The sequence below is a fragment of the Mytilus californianus genome, unplaced genomic scaffold (assembly GCF_021869535.1).
Source record: "Mytilus californianus isolate M0D057914Y unplaced genomic scaffold, xbMytCali1.0.p SCAF_15, whole genome shotgun sequence".
NCBI classification, from domain to species: domain Eukaryota; kingdom Metazoa; phylum Mollusca; class Bivalvia; order Mytilida; family Mytilidae; genus Mytilus; species Mytilus californianus.
The window spans coordinates 8,309,660-8,328,717 of NW_026262637.1; the positions used below are offsets into that span (position 1 = coordinate 8,309,660).

Consider the following 19,058-nt stretch of genomic DNA (forward strand, 5'->3'; position numbering starts at 1 on the left):
CCGTAATTACTATACAGCTACGACAATAACCCCCAAAATAAATCCCAACCTTCCTATTGTGGTATGGAACCTTCTGCTAAAATTTAATAGAGATCCATACACTTATACTCAAGTTATTGTCAGTGAACCTGACTTAAAAATGTTTTTGTTAGACCCTTTTTGGCCCCTTATTCCTAAACAACAATGACAATAACACCCAAAATTAATCCCAACCTTCCTATTGTGGTGTGGAAACTTGTGTTAAAATTTGGACCAGAGAAATGTCTCTTAAACTGAAAATAATTGTCTTAAAACCAGACAGATAATTGTTTTTGGCCCCTTTCTGGCCCCTTATTTCTAAACAACTAAGACAATAACCCCCAAAATCAATCCCAACCATCATTTTGTGGTATGGAACCTTCTGTTCAAATTTCTTACAACCAGGCTGAAGCTAGCGAACAATAACTAGCGAACAATAAGCCAGCGAACAATAAGGCGATATATCTACCAACCGAAAAAATGAATGAGACAGCAACGGCCGTTAAATGAAAAATATTTAAAAAGGCACACATTCCGTCCAAATATTGCAATTTCAACTCTATCATAAAATGACAGTGATAAAACAAGTCACATCTCTTTTTAGGCTAATATTCAGTACCACAGTAGATCTGCATCTGTCAAGGGAATATTTGTAGGTGTAAGACCACTAATGCACCCACTTCAATTTAGAACGTATGTAAAAGAAGTCCTTCCCTGTAAAATACAGCACCTTTGATGTCATTGTTAAATTGAACTAAGATACACATTTGCAGAAATGGGGGTTGGCCTATTCAATGGCTTCTAGAGAAAAATAATGAGGGGTGTCACGGGGTATGACTATATAGGTCTTGTAGAAGAGAAACAGGCGCATCTTTTGCCCAAGGTATCGAAGGGCGCTATGTTCAAAAATCTGAAACTAGAGCTCAAAATTTTGAAAAAAAATGTAAAAAACAGGGGGGTTGGCCTATTCCATGGCTTCTAGAGAAAAATTATGAGGGGTGTCACGGTGTATGACTATATAGGTCTTGTAGAGGAGAAACATGCGCATCTTTTGCGCAAGGTATCGAAGGGCACTATGTTCAAAAATCTGAAACTAGAGCTCAAAATTAAAAAAAAAAATTGTTAAAAACAGGGGGGTTGGTCTATTCCATGGCTTAAAGAGAAAAATAATGAGGGGTGTCACGGGGTTTGACTATATAGGTCTTGTAGAGAAGAAACAGGCGCATCTTTTGCGCAAGGTACCGAAGGGCGCTATGTTCAAAAATCTGAAACTAGAGCTCAAGATTTAAAAAAAAAATTGTTAAAACAGTGGGGTTGGTCTATTCCATGGCTTCTAGAGAAAAATAATGAGGGGTGTCACGGGGTATGACTATATAGGTCTGGTAGAGGAGAAACAGGCGCATCTTTTGCGCAAGGTATCGAAGGACACTATGTTCAAAAATCTGAAACTAGAGCTCAAAATTTTGAAAAAAAATTGTTAATAACAGGGGGGTTGGCCTATTCCATGGCTTCTAGAGAAAAATAATGAGGGGTGTCACGGGGTATGAAACAGGCGCATCTTTTGCGCAAGGTATCGAAGGGCGCTATGTTCAAAAATCTGAAACTAGAGCTCAAATTTTTGAAAAAAAATTGTTAAAAACAAAGGGATTGGTCTATTCCATGGCTTCTAGAGAAAAATAATAAGGGGTGTCACGGGGTTTGACTATATAGGTCTTGTAGAGGAGAAACAGGCGCATTTTTTGCGCAAGGTATCGAAGGGCACTATGTTCAAAAATCTGAAACTAGAGCTCAAAATAAAAAAAAAAAATTGTTAAAAACAGGGGGGTTGGTCTATTCCATGGCTTCCAGAGAAAAATAATAAAGGGTGTCCCGGGGTTTGACTATATAGGTCTTGTAGAAGAGAAACAGGCGCATCTTTTGCGCAAGGTACCGAAGAGCACTATGTTCAAAAATCTGAAACTAGAGCTCAAGATTTAAAAAAAAAATTGTTAAAAACAGTGGGGTTTGTCTATTCCATGGCTTCTAGAGAAAAATAATGAGGGTTGTCACGGGGTATGACTATATAGGTCTTGTAGAGGAGAAACAGGCGCATTTTTTGCGCAAGGTATCGAAGGGCGCTATGTTCAAAAATATGAAACTAGAGCTCAAAATTTTGAAAAAAAATGTTAAAAACAGGGGGTTGGCCTATTCCATGGCTTCTAGAGAAAAATAATGAGGGGTGTCACGGGGTATGACTATATAGGTCTTGTAGAGGAGAAACAGGCGCATCTTTTGCGCAAGGTATCGAAGGGCGCTATGTTCAAAAATATGAAACTAGAGCTCAAAATTAAAAAAAAAAAATTGTTAAAAACAGGTGGGCTGGTCTATTCCATGGCTTCTAGAGAAAAATAATGAGGGGTGTCACGGGTTTTGACTATATAGGTCTTGTAGAGGAGAAACAGGCGCATCTTTTGCGCAAGGTACCGAAGGGCGCTATGTTCAAAAATATGAAACTAGAGCTCAAGATTTAAAAAAAAAAATTGTTAAAAACCGGGGGGTTGGTCTATTCCATGGCTTCTACAGAAAAATAATGAGGGGTGTCACGGGGTATGACTATATAGGTCTTCTAGAAGAGAAACAGGCGCATATTTTGCGCAAGGTATCGAAGGGCGCTATGTTAAAAAATCTGAAACTAGAGCTCAAAATTTTGAAAAAAAATGTTAAAAACAGGGGGGTTGGTCTATTCCATGGCTTCTAGAGAAAAATAATGAGGGGTGTCACGGGGTATGACTATATAGGTCTTGTAGAGGAGAAACAGGCGCATCTTTTGCGCAAGGTATCGAAGGGCGCTATGTTCAAAAATCTGAAACTAGAGCTCAAAATTTTGAAAAAAATTGTTAAAAACAGGGGGGTTGGACTATTCCATGGCTTCTAGAGAAAAATAATGAGGGTTGTCACGGGGTATGACTATATAGGTCTTGTAGAGGAGAAACAGGCGCATTTTTTGCGCAAGGTATCGAAGATCGCTATGTTCAAAAATATGAAACTAGAGCTCAAAATTTTGAAAAAAAATGTTAAAAACAGGGGGTTGGCCTATTCCATGGCTTCTAGAGAAAAATAATGAGGGGTGTCACGGGGTATGACTATATAGGTCTTGTAGAGGAGAAACAGGCGCATCTTTTGCGCAAGGTATCGAAGGGCGCTATGTTCAAAAATATGAAACTAGAGCTCAAAATTAAAAAAAAAAAATTGTTAAAAACAGGTGGGCTGGTCTATTCCATGGCTTCTAGAGAAAAATAATGAGGGGTGTCACGGGTTTTGACTATATAGGTCTTGTAGAGGAGAAACAGGCGCATCTTTTGCGCAAGGTACCGAAGGGCGCTATGTTCAAAAATATGAAACTAGAGCTCAAGATTTAAAAAAAAAAATTGTTAAAAACCGGGGGGTTGGTCTATTCCATGGCTTCTACAGAAAAATAATGAGGGGTGTCACGGGGTATGACTATATAGGTCTTCTAGAAGAGAAACAGGCGCATCTTTTGCGCAAGGTATCGAAGGGCGCTATGTTAAAAAATCTGAAACTAGAGCTCAAAATTTTGAAAAAAAATGTTAAAAACAGGGGGGTTGGTCTATTCCATGTCTTCTAGAGAAAAATAATGAGGGGTGTCACGGGGTATGACTATATAGGTCTTGTAGAGGAGAAACAGGAGCATCTTTTGCGCAAGGTATCGAAGGGCGCTATGTTCAAAAATCTGAAACTAGAGCTCAAAATTTAAAAAAAAACAGGGGGGTTGGTCTGTTCCATGGCTTCTAGAGAAAAATAATAAGGGGTGTCACGGGGTATGACTATATAGGTCTTGTAGAGGAGAAACAGGCGCATCTTTTGCGCAAGGTATCGAAGGGCACTATGTTCAAAAATCTGAAACTAGAGCTCAAGATTTAAAAAAAAAATTGTTAAAAACAGTGGGGTTTGTCTATTCCATGGCTTCTAGAAAAAAATAATGAGGGGTGTCACGGGGTATGACTATATAGGTCTTGTAGAGGAGAAACAGGCGCATCTTTTGCGCAAGGTATAGAAAGGCGCTATGTTCAAAAATCTGAAACTAGAGCTCAAAATTTTGAAAAAAAATGTTAATAACAGGGGGTTGGCCTATTCAATGGCTTCTAGAAAAAAATAATGAGGGGTGTCACGGGGTATCACACAGGCGCATCTTTTGCGCAAGGTATCGAAGGGCGCTATGTTCAAAAATCTGAAACTAGAGCTCAAAATTTTGAAAAAAATTGTTAAAAACAGGGGGGTTGGTCTATTCCATGGCTTCTAGAGAAAAATAATGAGGGGTGTCACGGGGTATGACTATATAGGTCTTGTAGAGGAGAAACAGGCGCATTTTTTGCGCAAGATATCGAAGGGCGCTATGTTCAAAAATCTGAAACTAGAGCTCAAAATTTTGAAAAAAAATGTTAAAAACAGGGGGGTTGGCCTATTCCATGGCTTCTAGAGAAAAATAATGAGGGGTGTCACGGGGTATGACTATATAGGTCTTGTAGAGGAGAAACAGGCGCATCTTTTGCGCAAGGTATCGAAGGGCGCTATGTTCAAAAATCTGTAACTAGAGCTCAAAATTTTGAAAAAAAATTGTTAAAAACAGGTGGGCTGGTCTATTCCATGGCTTCTAGAGAAAAATAATGAGGGGTGTCACGGGGTTTGACTATATAGGTCTTGTAGAGGAGAAACAGGCGCATCTTTTGCGCAAGGTACCGAAGGGCGCTATGTTCAAAAATATTAAACTAGAGCTCAAGATTTAAAAAAAAAATTGTTAAAAACCGGGGGGTTGGTCTATTCCATGGCTTCTAGACAAAAATAATGAGGGGTGTCACGGGGTATGACTATATAGGTCTTGTAGGAGAGAAACAGGCGCATATTTTGCGCAAGGTATCGAAGGGCGCTATGTTAAAAAATCTGAAACTAGAGCTCAAAATTTTGAAAAAAAATGTTAAAAACCGGGGGGTTGGTCTATTCCATGGCTTCTAGAGAAAAATAATGAGGGGTGTCACGGGGTATGACTATATAGGTCTTGTAGAGGAGAAGCAGGCGCATCTTTTGCGCAAGATATCGAAGGGCGCTATGTTCAAAAATCTGAAACTAGAGCTCAAAATTTAAAAAAAAACAGGGGGGTTGGTCTATTCCATGGCTTCTAGAGAAAAATAATAAGGGGTGTCACGGGGTATGACTATATAGGTCTTGTAGAGGAGAAACAGGCGCATCTTTTGCGCAAGGTATCGAAGGGCACTATGTTCAAAAATCTGAAACTAGAGCTCAAGATTTAAAAAAAAAATTGTTAAAAACAGTGGGGTTGGTCTATTCTATGGCTTCTAGAGAAAAATAATGAGGGGTGTCACGGGGTATGAGTATATAGGTCTTCTAGAGGAGAAACAGGCGCATCTTTTGCGCAAGGTATCGAAGGGCACTATATTCAAAAATCTGAAACTAGAGCTCAAAATTTTGAAAAAAAATGTTAATAACAGGGGGGTTGGCCTATTCCATGGCTTCTATAGAAAAATAATGAGGGGTGTCACGGGGTATGAAACAGGTGCATTTTTTGCGCAAGGTATCGAAGGGCGCTATGTTCAAAAATCTGAAACTAGAGCTCAAAATTTTGAAAAAAATTGTTAAAAACAGGGGGATTGGTTTATTCCATGGCTTCTAGAGAAAAATAATGAGGGGTGTCACGGGGTATGACTATATAGGTCTTGTAGAGGAGAAGCAGGCGCATTTTTTGCGCAAGGTATCGAAGGGCACTATGTTCAAAAATCTGAAACTAGAGCTCAAAATTAAAAAAAAAAATTGTTAAAAACAGGGGGGTTGGTCTATTCCATGGCTTCTAGAGAAAAGTAATGAGGGGTGTCACGGGGTTTGACTATATAGGTCTTGTAGAAGAGAAACATGCGCATCTTTTGCGCAAGGTACCGAAGAGCGCTATATTCAAAAATCTGAAACTAGAGCTCAAGATTTAAAAAAAAAATTGTTAAAAACAGTGGGGATTGTCTATTCCATGGCTTCTAGAAAAAAATAATGAGGGGTGTCACGGGGTATGACTATATAGGTCTTGTAGAGGAGAAACAGGCGCATCTTTTGCGCAAGGTATCGAAGGGCGCTTTGTTCAAAAATCTGAAACTAGAGCTCAAAATTTTCAAAAAAATTGTTAAAAACAGGGGGGTTGGTCTATTCCATGGCTTCTAGAGAATAATAATGAGGGGTGTCACGGGGTATGACTATATAGGTCTTGTAGAGGAGAAACAGGCGCATTTTTTGCGCAAGGTATCGAAGGGCGCTTTGTTCAAAAATCTGAAACTAGAGCTCAAAATTTTGAAAAAAAATGTTAAAAACAGGGGGGTTGGACTATTCCATGGCTTTTAGAGAAAAATAATGAGGGGTGTCACGGGGTATGACTATATAGGTCTTGTAGAGGAGAAACAGGCGCATCTTTTGCGCAAAGTATCGAAGGGCGCTATGTTCAAAAATCTGAAACTAGAGCTCAAAATTTAAAAAAAAACAGGGGGGTTTGTCTATTCCATGGCTTCTAGAGAAAAATAATAAGGGGTGTCACGGGGTATGACTATATAGGTCTTGTAGAGAAGAAACAGGCGCATCTTTTGCGCAAGGTATCGAAGGGCACTATGTTCAAAAATCTGAAAGTAGAGCTCAAAATTATAAAAAAAGAATTGTTAAAAACAGGGGGGTTGGTCTATTCCATGGCTTCTAGAGAAAAATAATGAGGGGTGTCACGGGGTTTGACTATATAGGTCTTGTAGAGGAGAAATAGGCGCATCTTTTGCGCAAGGTACCGAAGGGCGCTATGTTCAGAAATATGAAACTAGAGCTCAAGATTTAAAAAAAAAAATGTTAAAAACCGGGGGGTTGGTCTATTCCATGGCTTCTAGAGAAAAATAATGAGGGGTGTCACGGGGTATGACTATATAGCTCTTGTAGAAGAGAAACAGGCGCATCTTTTGCGCAAGGTATCGAAGGGCGCTATGTTAAAAAATCTGAAACTAGAGCTCAAAATTTTGAAAAAAATGTTAAAAACAGGAGGGTTGGTCTATTCCATGGCTTCTAGAGAAAAATAATGAGGGATGTCACGGGGTATGACTATATAGGTCTTGTAGAGGAGAAACCGGCGCATCTTTTGCGGAAGGTATCGAAGGGCGCTATGTTCAAAAATCTGAAACTAGAGCTCAAAATTTTGAAAAAAATGTTAAAAACAGGGGGGTTGGCCTATTCCATGGCTTCTAGAGAAAAATAATGAGGGGTGTCACGGGGTATGACTATATAGGTCTTGTAGAGGAGAGACAGGCGCATCTTTTGCGCAAGGTATCGAAGGGCGCTATGTTCAAAAATCTGAAACTAGAGCTCAAAATTTAAAAAAAAACAGGGGGGTTGGTCTATTCCATGGCTTCTAGAGAAAAATAATAAGGAATGTCACGGGGTATGACTTTATAGGTCTTGTAGAGGAGAAACAGGCGCATCTTTTGCGCAAGGTACAGAAGGGCGCTATGTTCAAAAATCTGAAACTAGAGCTCAAAATTTTGAAAAAAAATTGTTTAAAACATGGAGGTTGGCCTATTCCATGGCTTGTAGAGAAAAATAATGAATGGTGTCCCGGGGTATGAAACAGGTGCATCTTTTGCGCAAGGTATCGAAGGGCGCTATGTTCAAAAATCTGAAACTAGAGCTCAAAATTTTGAAAACAAATGTTAATAACAGGGGAGTTGGCCTATTCCATGGCTTGTAGAGAAAAATAATGAGGGGTGTCACGGGGTATGACTATATAGGTCTTGTAGAGGAGATTCACGCGCATCTCTTGCGCAAGGTATCGAAGGGCGCTATGTTCAAAAATCTGAAACTAGAGCTCAAAATTTAAAAAAACCAGGGGGGTTGGTCTAATCCATGGCTTCTAGAGAAAAATAATGAGGGGTGTCACGGGGTATGACTATATAGGTCTTGTAGAGGAGAAACAGGCGCATTTTTTGCGATAGGTACCGAAGGGCGCTATGTTCAAAAATCTGAAACTAGAGCTCAAAATTTTGAAAAAAATTGTTTAAAACAGGGGGGTTGGCCTATTCTATGGCTTCTAGAGAAAAATAATATAGGGTGTCACGGGGTATGAAACAGGCGCATCTTTTTCGCAAGGTATCGAAGGGCGCTATGTTCAAAAATCTGAAACTAGAGCTCAAAATTTTGAAAAAAATTGTTAAAAGCAGGGGGGTTGGCCTATTCCATGGCTTCTACAGAAAAATAATGAGAGGTGTCACGGGGTATGACTATATAGGTCTTGTAGAGGAGAAACAGGCGCATCTTTTGCGCAAGGTACCGAAGGGCGCTATGTTCAAAAATCTGAAACTAGAGCTCAAGATTTGAAAAAAAAAATTGTTAAAAACCGGGGGGTTGGTCTATTCCATGGTTTCTAGAGAAAAATAATGAGGGGTGTCACGGGGTATGACTATATAGGTCTTGTAGAGGAGAAACAGGCGCATCTTTTGCGCAAGGTATCGAAGGGCACTATGTTAAAAAATCTGAAACTAGAGCTCAAATGTCAGACAAGAACGTGAAAATCGTGGAAAAGACATATCAGAGTCAGCAAAGAAGAATTTCTTGTCATATGAAGTCGAAATGAAAATCTAAATTCCCCCATCCGAATTATATGATGAAAGAGATTGTAAAATGTGTTATGTAAGTACTGATAAAGAGAAGGCTGAACACTGGCTGAATTTTTTTCAAGGGTATTTCGAAAACGAAAACGATGAAGATGAAAGAACTTTAGTGCGAAGGCCAGCTGGTATAAAACCTAAAAATCTATATACTATTACAGACTTAATAGACAGTCTACTTTGTATTCTTTCAAAAGTCTATTTATATCAGAGGTTTTGTACCAGAATAAAACAAAATCCACAAAGAGTACTGAGTTGTTAAAAAGATATGATAGTAAAACTACATACAGACCAGTTAACTTTATCATTGACAATCCAAGCGCAACATTCTTAAAGACGGTATAAGTACCCTCGTCCACGTGCGTGCATTGTCTGATATAAATAAATGTTTACTAGGCAAAAATAGAAACGTTACCCTGGTTTTTAATTACAAGAAATTACATATATTAATTTATAATATTTTCAAGATTAAAACTAGTGACCTGAATGATTTATCTATCATTTACTAATTTGTTAAAAATTCGAAGACGACGTTACGTCATTTTCTGATTTTAAACAAATAAGCATTTTTTTAAACATTTACCTGTATCAAGATGGAATTGAGTTGTCCTTTTGGTCATTAAATGTGTCGAGCACTATTGTTAACAAAAGGTCGCATTAAAAAATTGAAAAAGTTACACGTAAGTCAATGCCACGTCTACGTCATAATGAGAGAGAACGAGCTATTGTGTTGTTGGCAGCACAAATGACTCTAGTACAGGTTGCAAATCATCCCAATGTCTCTAGAATGAATATTGAAAGGCTTAAGACTCGTCTTAGAGATACTGGCACGACAAATAATCGTCCCCGAGGTTGCAGGCAACGTGAAACGAAGTTACGTCAAGACAGTCACATCCGCATTATTCATCTCCGGAATCGATTTGTAAACTTGTCACAAACAGCACGACAAACTCATGGAAGAAACAAAAACAGGCTTTATTCCCAAATCTGAAAGTAGAGCTCAAAATTATAAAAAAAGAATTGTTAAAAACAGGGGGGTTGGTCTATTCCATGGCTTCTAGAGAAAAATAATGAGGGGTGTCACGGGGTTTGACTATATAGGTCTTGTAGAGGAGAAATAGGCGCATCTTTTGCGCAAGGTACCGAAGGGCGCTATGTTCAGAAATATGAAACTAGAGCTCAAGATTTGAAAAAAAAAATTGTTAAAAACCGGGGGGTTGGTCTATTCCATGGTTTCTAGAGAAAAATAATGAGGGGTGTCACGGGGTATGACTATATAGGTCTTGTAGAGGAGAAACAGGCGCATCTTTTGCGCAAGGTATCGAAGGGCACTATGTTAAAAAATCTGAAACTAGAGCTCAAATGTCAGACAAGAACGTGAAAATCGTGGAAAAGACATATCAGAGTCAGCAAAGAAGAATTTCTTGTCATATGAAGTCGAAATGAAAATCTAAATTCCCCCATCCGAATTATATGATGAAAGAGATTGTAAAATGTGTTATGTAAGTACTGATAAAGAGAAGGCTGAACACTGGCTGAATTTTTTTCAAGGGTATTTCGAAAACGAAAACGATGAAGATGAAAGAACTTTAGTGCGAAGGCCAGCTGGTATAAAACCTAAAAATCTATATACTATTACAGACTTAATAGACAGTCTACTTTGTATTCTTTCAAAAGTCTATTTATATCAGAGGTTTTGTACCAGAATAAAACAAAATCCACAAAGAGTACTGAGTTGTTAAAAAGATATGATAGTAAAACTACATACAGACCAGTTAACTTTATCATTGACAATCCAAGCGCAACATTCTTAAAGACGGTATAAGTACCCTCGTCCACGTGCGTGCATTGTCTGATATAAATAAATGTTTACTAGGCAAAAATAGAAACGTTACCCTGGTTTTTAATTACAAGAAATTACATATATTAATTTATAATATTTTCAAGATTAAAACTAGTGACCTGAATGATTTATCTATCATTTACTAATTTGTTAAAAATTCGAAGACGACGTTACGTCATTTTCTGATTTTAAACAAATAAGCATTTTTTTAAACATTTACCTGTATCAAGATGGAATTGAGTTGTCCTTTTGGTCATTAAATGTGTCGAGCACTATTGTTAACAAAAGGTCGCATTAAAAAATTGAAAAAGTTACACGTAAGTCAATGCCACGTCTACGTCATAATGAGAGAGAACGAGCTATTGTGTTGTTGGCAGCACAAATGACTCTAGTACAGGTTGCAAATCATCCCAATGTCTCTAGAATGAATATTGAAAGGCTTAAGACTCGTCTTAGAGATACTGGCACGACAAATAATCGTCCCCGAGGTTGCAGGCAACGTGAAACGAAGTTACGTCAAGACAGTCACATCCGCATTATTCATCTCCGGAATCGATTTGTAAACTTGTCACAAACAGCACGACAAACTCATGGAAGAAACAAAAACAGGCTTTATTCCCAAACAGTTTGTAACCGACTGCATCAAGTTTGCCTAAGAGCTCATCGTCCGTTGAAGGGACCTATCCTTACGCAACGTCACAGGATGTCGCGACTTGAATGGACTCGGGTACGGATTCGATGGAATAGGCTAACATGGAGACAAGTCCTTTTTACCGATGAATAGAAATTCAACTTGACATTTAGCGACAGCAAAGCCAGTGTCTACCGGAGGTGCAATGCATGATTTTCTGATGCGTGCGTACAGGAAACGGATCTGTTTGAGGGTGGCCGAATTATTGTATGGGACGGAATAACCTACCAGGAACGCACCGATCTGACAATTATTGAAGGTAACCTAAATGAAAAAAGGTATAGGAACGAAATTCTGGCTCCAATCGTTTTCCCGTTTCTCCGAAGTCATCGTTTTAACCACGTTTTTCAGCAGGACAACGCCCGTTGTCACGTGGCACACATTTCAATAATTTTTTGGAGAATAATCACATTCGTGTGTTGCCGTGGCCAGCAATGTCTCCAGATTATCGCCAATGGAACATTTTTCGGACGAACTTGGACGACCCATCAGAAAGAGCCAAAATCCATTGGAAACGCTCGCCTATCTCCGAATAGCATTTTTCAGGGAATGGAACAACACAAAGGGCCATTGATAAAGAGGGATGATCATGGGTAGTTCCTTCAAATACTGGAACATGAACGACAACCACATCACCATTCTGAAAGCTCCGAGGGCCAGTTCGGATGCTGTAATGAAATGGTGGGTTATTAAAAAAGTAAAAGACAGCACGTATGAAAATTAGTGCGACCAGCTTTAAACGGATATAAAATGAATGAAGATAGAATATGATGCAGCAATCAAAGAACATGAGAAAACATAATGGACAAGCTGGACAAGTTTGACCACAAACTCAAACATGCAGAACCATTTGATTAGTTAACTTCACGAAAATAAAATGGCAGAGGACAAGGTGATGAATGTTTGGTATGCAAGAAATAGTAAGAACAAGAAAGAGAAATTCAATAGATTGACGGAGTGAGATGTGTTCAAATAAACTAGAGTAGATATCGAGATCTTAAAAATTGAGGGTAATACGTTGCATCATAATCATACCTCTCGTAAATACCACACACATGACGTTTACTATGTGCCGCACTTAATGTAATGGCACGTCACTTTGACATGTTACTATGACTAGTACATCTATCACATAGTCAAGAAGTCTTTTATTTCTATCTTAAGAAGGGAAATGGATACAAAGCTGAAAGCCATTCGTTTAGGACATAAACGAGCACTTACAAGACTTTGGAAGAATTTTGGAGACATAACTGCAGACATAGTTTCGATATAGAAATTGAGGAAGTCACAGCTATTTTAGATTCCGTGTCACAGAAAAGTGATATTCAGAAAGGTCTTAATGATAGAAGCTTGCTCGGATGAAGACGTGGTGGAAGAAATTCAGCAAACAGATCAGTACATGTTCGTTTACATTAAAAAAACCGTCAAATTAAAAACTCATTCAATCCTCACAATCAACTAGTCATAATTTACCCGTCAATACTACCGTTTTCAAGCTAGTCATTTTACTCCCTCTGATACACCCATACATATCATGATTTCACCTACAGGCAATAGTGTACCCGCAAGCGACTCCTCTCAATAGAACCCGCACGCCAATTTATTCAGGTCGACACCTCTTGTACAATAAAATGCAGCATAGTTTTATACTAGTAACCCTGCTTTATCAGAGAAAACCGTTAAACCCATTGGTTACTAGTAACCTTTACATTCTCATAACCTTTACAGTCTTGGAGAATCATCAAGAATACAGACCTTCTAGAGAGGTTAGTTTAAACATAGTTATTTTTAGTGGATTTGGAAACAAGTTATTGTAACTTATATTAATCATATCCCTCTCTACTTTGCTGGTGCGAATGCTGCCTTGTAGCGGCATTAGCCTGGTCTCTTTCGAAATCTACAAGGTTGTCTTTTACGTGCAGTGATATGGATCTCTCTTAATGCGGGTCAGCCGTTTATCGTACCCTTCCGACAGACTATCATCGTTCCTGAAGACAATACTCGCAAATGGTGTCAAGGCAGAACCGAAAATTTGGTCCCTGAAACTTTCTCCCAGGAACAGAGATCGAACCACGAACCTTTGTGTTTGAAAAAGAGGTCGTGACTCCATGTCTAATTGTTTGATCCAAGAAATAAATGACTGAGATTACCTATCCATTTCTCAAAGAGATCATTGACATCACCCCGATTTCGCCTTCGCAATACCTTATCGATGCGGTACGAGGTATTCAGAAGTTCGGGAACCCTGTATTTCCTCATCGTTGAAATCATGGGAATTGGTAAACACGCGGATCCGACCCTGCTGTATAGAAGGCATGTCTGCACACAAGTTACAGTACACCTTATTTTCTTTTATATTTCTTATGACTTGCTGCCAAAGGTCTTAAGTTGATCTCTGTTTAGTGGTGTTTTGTTGGTGAACGAGATCATCTAAAGTATCAATCGCGCATGTGCGCGTAGATTTGGCTTTAAAGTATTTGATCATCTTCCCATCTTGGTGTGGTCCCAGTGGTCGAGAAAACCCGGCTTTCCTCCATTCTGGCGGGATCAACGTCGTGTTTTCGGCATAGCACTTTGACCTCTTTGTTGTGGAATTCAGTAACCTTTTCCGTCCATAGTTTTATGAAAATGCTTGACTTAAATACGGTATAAAAAAGCAACCTTGATCGTCATACCTTCTTGGTCTTTGGCGGCACTAAACAGTCGTATTTGGCAAGGAAAACATTGATGATGCTAAGAATAAACGTGAATTCTTTGTTCTGTTGAGATAGAACAGTAATCCAAGTTTCACCTAAACGAACAGCGTTCATGTATCGTTTCTCGAATTTACGTCGAAATGTTTTATCTGTCCAACGAACTTTTCTATTGAGACGCCCAGACCAATTGAACTTGTTGGCCATTTTTAAGCACAAATCCTGCATAGGGACCCCAACCTCAAACATAAAATGCAAATTCATTGTGTTTCAACTAGTCTAAGGATAGAAACAAGAATATGGCTCTTTGTAAACAATGGTAGAGACACCTTAAAGGGATGTACTCCTAGGGTAGATACAAGTATGTCTTTCACACAAAACGTCAGAGATACCCCAGCCCCAATCACCTTAGAAGGAAGCACCCCTTCAATTGATACAAATAAAGGGATGGCATCCAATAGTGTTGATATGAATATGGATCAGTTCAAAGATTTTTTTCTTGAGAATGAAGAACCAAAAACTTGCGGCGCTTCACTGAAGAGGAAGAAGGGACAGTTCTGCAAGAGTAAACCGGGAAAAGATGGGCTCTGCTGGAGACACAGCAAAGAACCACGCCAGCAGGAGAAGGAAGAGGATGCCCCAGTTGGAGGGAAAATCGTGGTGAAAGTCACCATGAAAGAACTCCGAGAAATCGCGAAGAAGGAGGGACTTAAGGGATACAGTAGGAAACCCAAGGGGGAATTGGTAAAGTTAATCGAGGACAAAACCGCCTACAAATTTACTCGAGAAGAGGTTTTCACCAAAAAGGAACTGAAGACCATTGCCAAAAGACGGGGAATCACCAACTATTCCCGACTAGCGAGAGCTGCTCTGACTGAGCTGGTGAAACATGATATCGAAAATGCACCCATCGAAGAGGAAATCAAAATTGTCGACCGACGCAATGCATTGAAAGGTGTATTTGGTACAGTCACCATTGAACCACTCAAGCAGCATAATTTGGAAACGTTTTTCAAGAATAGCCGAGGAACCATTTCCAATGAAATCAAAAGTACCCTCACCCAAGAGAAGCATTGAAGGTGCAAATAGCATTAACAGAAGAGTTAGTGAAATCAAACCCTGCAACCGGAGAGAATATCTACGTATATCCCACCTTCAGATCATGTCAGGTTACGATCACCCAATCATCAGACCTCGATTTCGAGATTTCCCTTGTGGCAGAGAAGGTTCAGGAAAGTATGGCCAAGTATATGCGCGATGGTAGTGGATGGACATTTAAAAAGATCGATAAGCTAGAAATTCACTTGAACAAATTCAAACCACTCGCCGGGAAGTCTTACATCCCATTCCCACAGAAGCTCACCCAAAAGAAAGCTATCATCAATGTGAGATATGAAGATGATCATTGCTTCAAGTGGGCAGTGTTATCAGCACTTTACAATCCGGAAGTAGACAGGAAATCAGCAAACCGAGTCACACAGTACAAACAGTGGGCAGGCGAGCTTAACTTTGATGGGATTGAATTCCCAGTTTCCCTCAAGGCAAATAACAATTCGAGCGGCAAATTCCAAACCTCAACATTAACGTTTTTGGCTACGATGGTGTTAAGAAAGGTGGAGATGAAGAGGAGGATCTCTAAGTATATCCCCTGAGAATATCGGAGAACACCGGAGAGAAACACATAGACCTCATATTTTTTACCCATAATGACAAGCAGCACTACTGCTGGATTAAGAGCCTTTCACGCCTTCTGACCTCTCAAGTGACAGGACACAAAGAATCAGTATACTTCTGCCGTAGGTGTTTGTGTCACTTTTCCAGACAGGACATCCTAGACGAGCACATGGAACATTGCAGTCAGAAGAAGCCGGTCAGAATCGAGATGCCGGAAGAAGGAACCTTCATCAGTTTCCAAAACTACCAACGCCAGATGATACCATTCATAATCTATGCGGATTTTGAGTGTTTTACGGAAAAAATGGACACCTGCCAGCCAGATCCATCACGAGCCTACACCAAGGCATATCAACTGCATCAGCCATCTGGATTCTGTTACCGCATAAAATATGTCCACGGTGACTACAAAGATTCAGTCGTTTACCGTGGAGAAGATGCAGCCAAGACATTTGTGGAGTGTATGAAAAAGGAAATCGGAGAAATTGCCAAAACCTATGAAACCAAAATTGCGATGGTAATGACGGATGAAGATAATGAGAATTTCGCGGCGAGCACACTCTGTCACATTTGTGGTAACACTTTGGGTGGGGATAAGGTTCGGGATCACAATTATCTTGCTGGCAAATATCGAGGTGCAGCACACAATGAGTGTAATTTAGCGTTTCAGCTACCCAAATCTATCCCCATCGTATTTCATAATTTAAGTGGGTATGATGCCCATTTATTAATGAGGGAATTAGGATTCGGAGAAGGAAAGATTAACTGTATCCCCAATACCGATGAAAAATATATTAGCTTCTCCAAGAAGGTTGGAGATATCGAGATGAGGTTTATTGACTCCATGCGATTCCTACTCTCCTTCATTGAAAACTTGGCAAAAAATCTGACCAAGGATACATTCAAGGCAACGCAGAAGTGTTTTGGTGATCACACCGAACTGATGATTAGGAAGGGATTATATCCATACGATTATGTAGATAGTCCCACCAAGCTGGAGGAAACACAGCTACCACCTAAGGAGGCGTTTTTCAACAAACTTCGCGGTGAACATATTTCCAATGAAGATTACTCCCACGCCCAGCTGGTGTTCAAGGAATTTAGTTGCCGGACGATGCAAGAGTATCACAATCTTTACTTGGAAAGTGATGTGGCCTTACTAGAAGATGTTTTCGAGAATTTCAGGGATAACTGTATGAAAACTAACAAGCTCGATCCCGCACACTATTTCACATCCCCTGGGCTATCTTACGAAGCGATGCTAAAATACAGCAGGATCCGACTGGAACTTCTGGCCGATCCGGATATGCTGTTATGTTCGAAAATGCAACTAGGGGAGGTGTGGCCATGATATCTCACCTACTCGGAAAGGCCAATAATCCATATATGAGCAATTACAATCCATCGCAGCCAACCAAGTTTATGACCTACCTAGATGCAAACAATTATGGTGGGGCTATGGCACAACCCTTCCCACAGGAGAACGAGATGTTAAAATATTCAGAAGATCATAAATATGGGGCGTTAGTAGAAAGTGATCTAGAATATCAACAACACCTTCACGATAGTCATAACGACTACCCTCTCGCGCCGGAAGCCATGGAAATCGACGGAGTTCGTAAATTGGTACCTCATCTAGGCAAACGCGAAAAATATACCCTTCATCTTCAGAACCTCCAATACTATATCTCCCAGGGAATGATCTTGAAAAAGGTTCATCGGATCATCAGATTTGAACAATCCTCATGGCTTAAACCGTATATCGACCTGAATACTAAACTCAGAGCTCAGGCTACAAGCGATGCTGAGAAGGGTTTTAACAAACTCATGAATAACTCAGTGTTTGGAAAAACGATGGAGAATATTCGAAAGAGGGTCGATGTTCGACTGGTGAACAGTGAAAAACAAGCCCTAAAACTGGTGTCTAAGCCCAATTTTGATCGCCGGGTCGTATTCAATGAAAATCTGGCAGCCGTTCACAAGACACCAAGCGGAAAATTCAAGCCAGTAATATGCAGATAAAATAAAGATTGGACTTTGCCGAGACCTTTCCAAGGTGTTTAAGCCTGTGGTTGAGGCTCAGCGAGAGGTAGCTTCACAGATCACCAAAACGATCGCAGACCTTCCTGCAGCAGTTCCAGACCTTCCTCCTCCACCGCCCGAGTTTGCCGACCCACTACCCATCGCACCAGCTACATACACCGTCCTTGGACCCTAAGCACAGCAGTATTTGCAGCTCAGTATGACTCCTTCCGCCGACCACACCTTTGGATTCCGATCTGAAAACGATAGTATCTTTATCGGAAGCTCACCAGTTACTTTTGACGGTGATGATATTTTCGTGGATGGTGTGAGGTACAAAGGAACCCTTGGTCTCTGGGAACTCATGGTGAAAAAGAATCCAGAATCGTTCGAGCCCGACGACCTAGAGGACTATGCACAGATTCTAAAAAGTTCCGGTGCCATGTATAAAGGCAATTCCACCCTCTCGAGAACCCCGAAGGCGAATAAGGGTTACAAATGGAAGGAAATCGTGTCCCACATCTACCAAAAGAATAAGTTTGGCAGTGGGCTGCAAACCGTGTTTTTACCTTCAAACTTCAAGCAGCTTCTCGATCGCTTGGAACTGTGTGCCGCAGCATACCGAGCAGGAAATAATGGTATGCGCAACGAAATTGTGTCGATTATCGATGCTATGAGAAAGGGTAGACATATCAGCATCGAGGAATATTAGGCGCTTCATCGTAGCATCCTATAAATAAATGTTGCAAATCAAAAATGGTTACGCTCGAAAGTACGCCTACGGTGGTAGAGGACTGTTTGACACAATCGCCAGTTTGGCTGGACGCATGTTTACTTCCTCTGCCGCCAAAACCCTAGGAAGTAAGGCCGTGAGTGCTGCCACCAATGCAGCCTTGAAAGGTGTTGAAAATGGGGCCTCCAAAGCCGTCGACCATGTGGTTGATAAAGTGACCCGCCCCAGGAAACGCAATAAAACCCCCCAACAGTCAAGTGTTCAACGCATAAGCCAGAGCAAGTTCGGTTGAACAATCTTATCTCCGGCTCTGGTATCAAAACCATCCACGACTTCGTCCAACGCTATAAATAAATACATTATGTCTGACATCCTTACAATCACCGAAGGGTTGACCTTCCACGAAAGTCTCCAGGAATATCAGGTTCGAGAATACGAACCACAAGCCGGTGCCCAGCTGAACAGTGCCGGTTTTGAAATCCGAATCAACATCGAAACCCAGAATTTGTTCCTACACCCCGCCGAGAGTTATCTCTTGGTAGAAGGACAGCTCCTAAAGAACGACGGCACTGCATATGCTGACGCTGATCTCGTGTCCCTCGTCCATAATGGTATCATGTATCTCTTCAGAACCATCAGCTATCGACTCTCCGGCCAGCAAATCGAGCACATCAACGACTCCGGCGTCGCCACCACC

General features: G+C 40.3%; 1 long non-coding RNA gene across 5 annotated transcripts; it reads left to right on the forward strand.

Moving 5' to 3' along the window:
• Window positions 1–691: 691 nt before the first annotated feature.
• Window positions 692–5,576, forward strand: LOC127725330 (uncharacterized). Of its 5 annotated transcripts, none has more exons than XR_007992924.1 (4): window positions 692–2,371; window positions 2,728–3,010; window positions 3,889–4,066; window positions 4,397–4,995. It is a non-coding gene; the product is annotated as an uncharacterized LOC127725330 (long non-coding RNA). The 5 variants fall into 5 exon arrangements; XR_007992926.1 differs by having other exon boundaries at window positions 2,728–2,795; window positions 3,684–4,066; XR_007992927.1 differs by lacking the exon at window positions 2,728–3,010 and having other exon boundaries at window positions 692–863; window positions 1,041–2,371; window positions 3,616–4,066.
• Window positions 5,577–19,058: the final 13,482 nt, after the last annotated feature.